The sequence below is a fragment of the Salmo trutta genome, chromosome 8 (genome assembly GCF_901001165.1).
Source record: "Salmo trutta chromosome 8, fSalTru1.1, whole genome shotgun sequence".
NCBI classification, from domain to species: Eukaryota; Metazoa; Chordata; class Actinopteri; order Salmoniformes; family Salmonidae; genus Salmo; species Salmo trutta.
Window position 1 is genome coordinate 18,499,288 of NC_042964.1, and position 6,200 is coordinate 18,505,487.

A 6,200-nucleotide genomic window follows, 5' to 3' on the forward strand; every position below is an offset into this window, starting at 1 on the left:
TTCTTCGGTTGCACCAAGACATTGAGCTGATGCAGCACATCACTCACCCATCTCAGAGGTATGTTAGACGCGTCTCCATCCACCAGCTCCAGAGGAAACCCATCCAGAAGCAACTCAGCACATACAGTGCCTTCAGAAAGTATTCATACCTCTTGATTCATTCCATATTTTGTTGTGTTAAAGCCTGAATTCTAAATGGATGAAATAAAAACAATTCTCGCCCATCTACACACAATAACCCATAATGACAAAGTGAAAACATGTTTAGACATTTTTGCAAATGTATTAAAAATTAAATACAGAAAAATCTAATTTACATTAGTATTCAATACATGTTAGAATCACCTTTGGCAGCGGTGAGTCTTTCTGGGTTAGTCTCTAAGAGCTTTGCACACCTGGAATGTACAATATTTGCACATTATTCTTTCAAAAATGATTCATGCTCTGTCAAGTTTGGTTGTTGATCATTGCTAGAAAGCAAGTCAAAACTGTCAAAAAAACTGTAAAACTAACTAGGCCACTCAGAAACATTAAATTTTGTCTTGGTAAGCAACACCAGTGTATATTTGGCCTTGTGTTTTAGGTTATTGTCCTGCTGAAAGGTGAATTTGTCTGTTGGAAAGCAGACAACCAAGTTTTCCTCTAGGATTTTGCCAGTGCTTAGCTCTATTCCGTTCATTTTTATCATAAAACAACTCCCTAGTCCTTGCTAATGACAAGCATAGCCATAACATGATGCAGCCACCACCATGCTTGAAAATATGAAGTGGTGCTCAGTGATGTCTTGTTGGATTTGCCCCAAACATAACGCTTTGTATTCAGGACATAAAGTAAATTTCTTTGCCACATTTTTTGCAGTTTTACTTTAGTGCCTTATTGCAAACCTGATGCATGTTTTGGAATATTTTTTATTCTGTACAGGCTTCTGTCTTTTCACTCTGTCCTTTGGGGTAGAATTGTGGAGTAACTACAATGTTGATCCAGCCTCAGTTTTCTCCTATCACAGCCATTAAACTCTGTAACTGTTTTAAGGTCACCATTGGCATGGTGAAATCCCTGAGCGGTTACCTTCCTCTCTGGCAACTGAGTTAGGAAGGACGCCTGTATCTTTGTAGTGACTGGGTGTATTGATACACCATCCAAAGTGTAATTAATAACTTCACTATGCTCAAAGGGATATTCAATGTCTGCTTTTTTTTACCCATCTACCAATAGCTGCTCATCTTTGCGAGGCATTGGAAAACCTCCCTGGTCTTTGTGGTTGAATCTGTGTTTGAAATTCACTGCTCGACTGAGGGGCCTTACAGATAATTGTGCGTGTGGGGTACAGAGATGAGGTAGTTGTTCAAAAATCATGTTAAACACTATTATTGCACAGAGTCCATGCAACTTATTGTGTCTTGTTAAGCAAATTTACCAGTGAACTTATTTCAGCTTGCCATAACAAAGGGGTTGAATACTTATTGACTCAAGACATTTCAGCTTTTAATTTTTAATTTTTAAAAAAGTAAAAAATTCTGAAAACATAATTCCACTTTGACATTATGGGGTATAGTGTGTAGGGCAGTTACACAACATCTAGAAAAAGTCAAGGGGTGTGAATACTTCCTGAAGACACTATAGTCTGGGCAGGTGCTGCAGTTGTTTCAGTGAGTATTCAGTTTCTCTGACTAAGACCGCAGACTCGCACAGTTGACCAATTTCTTATAGGAAATGTTCGGCTCCCAAGGAACTGTTCAAAATTTGTCTTTCAAGGTCTACAATTTCCGGCACTTCTTTCTGTACTGCCCTCTGAGGCCAGACACTCCGTTGGATATTCTCCTTGGACAATCACCACATTCTTTATTGTGGTGGACGAACATGTCATGATCATTTAGGGGATTACTCAGAAGCTTGTTTAGAATCTGCGATTTGGACAGAGAGCACCCACCCAATCAGACAAAAGACACCATGGGGAGGTCAGAGAGAACAATTCTGTCTTCAACAAATCCTCTGGAATCTGGCAACAAATTAGGCCTGAACTTCTTGACAATGTCTCTCATGGCCCAGAGCATTAGCGTACACTCTTCTGTGTCACAATTGTGGAGAAGCAGGGGCACTGAAAACTGACACATTGACATTTTCAAAACCATCTCTTGCTGGAGAAAACCACTGGAACACAGAAAGAGAGCAGTCACAATGTCTAAGGGGTTTACAACATTACTAGAGTCCATGTTATCAACCAGACTCTCTAGATCTAGATCTATGTTGCAAAATGAAGCATCACAACTTGCCTCGCTTCCTGATGAGGTACATTTCACACTCCTAGCAGTTACATTCACCATCATTAACCTCTTTAGGAAAATCCATGGCAGGGCTGAGAGAGTCTGAGCAGGTTCATCGGTGACAGTCTTCTCATCAATCTGCAGCACAGTGCTAAGGTCCAGCTTCCTTGTGTAGTGTTGCTCCAACCCCAGGTCCAGCAGCAAACTCTCCAGGTGAGGGAAAAGAGAACGGTTTGAAATATCTTTAAATATGAACAGGTGAAATTAGTAAAACCTTTGTTATTAAAACTGTGAAGCACTGCCCATATTTCATAGATGACATATTAGAAGGTTGGCAAATGCCCTCCTGCTAGACTGAAACGTAAAAAAAAACTACCAATTTAATCACAGCTGACTTGCTTTGGGTGCTGTTCTTCAGCACCATTGAAACGCAGATGGTGTACTTGACACTTGGACTTGGAGATTGGAGAATGTCACGGTGTTGGACTCTTGTCACCTTATGGGCTTCCTCTTCGTCACAGGAGCAGGTCATGCGACATGCCGCAATGACACCAGCGACAACGGTTTGTCCCAATTTAGAGACAATGATTGACTGCTGGATTGGTCAATCTTAACCTTGTTGGATGGTACAGGCACTGAAAAGGACAGTAAATAAAGTTTGAGCGCTCAATTCACCTAATAACGAAAACACAAGTCAAAAACAGAATTCTCCTTTTAAGAATACAATTGAGTGTTCTTTGTTTAACAATAAACCTTATTGTGTACACAAGTACTGCCAGCAGACAACGCCCTCATCTGATTACATGTGAAAACTAAAACGACTTTACTGTATAAATACTGCAACGCAATATTTATTTAAGAACTGATTGGCAAACGTGAATGCGTCTTGATTAATATTGAATGGATTCAAAGGTAATGTTCCCAATAAACTTTTAAAAGCACTTACTTGTATACATAGACATGCTGACCGCCACACTCCGATTCCCATCTTCAGTGACCGTTGAGATGCTGAAAGTGTACTCCGTCCCTGGAAACAGGCCTTCCACATCAGCGCTGTTGGGACCTTGGATGTAACGGATCTCTGTCTGGGTCAACTCCTACCTCCGGTCAGAAGGGCGCCAGCTCAGAGAAACAGAGTCACTGCCAACATAATGAACTGTTATCTCTCCGGGGGAGGAGAGCTCTGTGGAAGAAAACCCAGAATTGATCTTTACTTCCTGAAATGAATAAAAATTCACACAAATGGTTATGACTGCTATGTTTAATCTATGGTCTAGGAAAATCAAGACTCTTGTCAGGCATGGAAAAGTTCATGTTATAGCCTAAGGCATGTTATACTGCAAGATCCCCACTGTTTTTATGTTGCGAGTTAAAATCCTAGGTCTAGACCATCTAAATTATTGACAGTTACAATGCAATGACATATAGAAAACTAAAATACATACATGCAGGGTTTTCAACTGCCTTTAAGATAATGATGTTATGAATTTTTTTAAGACATACCTTTAATCTGTTGCCAACAAATCAAGAGATGTACACTATATATACACAAAAGTATGTGGAGACCCCTTCAAAATAGTGGATTCGGCTATTTCAGCCACACCTGTTGCTGACAGGTGTATAAAATCGAACACACAGCCTTGCAATCTCCATAGACAAACATTGGCAGTAGAATGGCCCGTACTGAAGAGCTCAGTGACCTTCAACGTGGCACCGTCATAGGATGCCACCTTTCCAACAAGTCAGTTCGTCAAATTTCTGCCTTACTAGAGCTGCCCTGGGCAACTGTAAGTGCTGTTATTGTGAAGTGGAAACATCTAGGAGCAGCAACGGCTCATGTCCACATACTTTTAGTCATGTAGTGTATGTATATAATCAAGTCTGATCAAATGTTTTATATAATATTTTTTACAAGTGTACTGGCAAGTGACTAAATGATTCCAGCTGCATCAGAAACCAATAAAGTGTTGACTTCTGGATCAATTCATTGTGATATTCATGAAAAGTATTTGGAAGTAACTAGTTACAATCTTACTGCAAAAACAAATGATACAGGGAGTTGTTGTATCATTTCAACTTTCATTTGTTGTCAAGTTAACATGTTAGAATAGAATGTAATAGAATATAATTGTTTGAACACGTCCTTCTTGGCTGTGGGCATTCTGAAGCGCCGGCCAGAGGGAAGACCCTCGAACTGAAGGTGTAGAGGGGTCGTCAATGACAGCCAGTGCCTTCTGTTTGGTTGCCTTGTGGAACAGATTGATCAAATGGGCCTGTGGTCGACCAATTACTTTGCTGGCTGTGTTTACTATTCTGGTCAGTTTGCTTTTGCTCCACACGCTCAGATTACCATACCAGACTGTCATATTGAACATGAGGATGCTCTCCACCAAGCTGCTGTACACCCTCTTCAGAACATCCTGGCTGACACCAAACCCCTTATATTTCCTGATTAAAAACAAGCGTTGGCTTGCTTTAAAAAAATACAGTCTGCATTCTCTGTAAAACTCCGCTTGTTATCAATTTGTGTCCTTAGGTACCCTTACTGGTTGGTCAACCACATTTACTAGTTGGTCGTTCAGAGAGAGTGGTTGGTACGTTGGCACGCTCATTTTTCTTTTCCACAATGATGTGGAGGGCACTTGACCGGCACCCTTCTTGAAGGTTGTTGGTCTGTTTAAAATAGCTGTCCCCATCTGACGTAGCATCTTTAAATAGAGTCCTACCAGAGCCATCCCAGCTAGCACAGTGGATCTGGGCCGATTCCGGCTGAGAGTCGGGGCACTCGGCTGAGAGTCAGACTCCGCCGACGTCATGTGGCCCGAGTCTGGCCCGCCTTCGGCAGTATTACTTATGGCTAGGGTGCGGGGATTGAGCTTGGGCCGATTCCGGTGTGAGTTATCTGGCCCAAATGTATTACTTGGGGCTCGGGGCGATTCCGGTGTGAAATTAACATTTCATTATTTATTTATTTTTCCACATTTTGTCATTGTTTCTGTGATCAAAAAAAAAATGTTCATTTAAATTAATTTATTTGAGAGTCTTTCCTGTTTAAGTAGTATTTTAGTATTTTGATACTTTGTGCAAGGCTATTGATCAGCATTAAAAACTTTGTGGATGGGGCCTCCCGAGTGGCGCAGCAATCTAAGACACTGCATCGCAGTGCAAGCTGCGTTGCTACAGATGCTGGTTCGGCCGCGACCGGGAGACCTATGAGGCGACGCACAATTGTCCCAGCGTCGCCCGGGTTAGGGGAGGGTTTGGCCGGCTGGGATGTCCTTGTCCCATCGCGCTGGAGCGACTCCTATGGCGGGCCAGGCGCATGCATGCTGACACGGTCACCAGGTGTACAGTGTTTCCTCCGACACATTGGTGCGGCTGGCTTCCGGGTTAACCGTGCATTGTGTCAAGAAGCAGTGCAGCTTGGCGGGGTTGTGTTTCGGAGGACGCAGTTATTTAGTTATACCGTCCTTAATGATATCACAAAATAATACATTTTTGACAGGATTTATTGTTTGGATCCCCACCAACCATTCCAGTTGTTTGGGCATTGGAACATTTGTTTTCAAATCCAATCTTTTGATGTTTGAACTTTTGGCAAGAGTCTCTTTCTACACACAAACTTTCTTTTACTTTTCCATACTGCAGTGCAAGAGAGAGAGTTTACGACCGGTCGTTAAAGTCACAGAACCGACCCCACTCCCCCTCTTCCTCTCTGGTGGGAGAGAGGAGGGGCTATCTTTGACATGTCAATGGTAACATACCTCCTGTGAACCTGTAGAAACTAGTACCGCCACCATTTTGAAAAGCCTGCCTTCAAGGGTGGGAACAGTTGGACAAGGAAGTAGGGCTCCTGTCAGGCTGTAGTCTTTCCAAAGCAAGGGGAAATTAATTGTTGAGTCCAATGCCTCTATAGAACGAGGACAACCATATCAA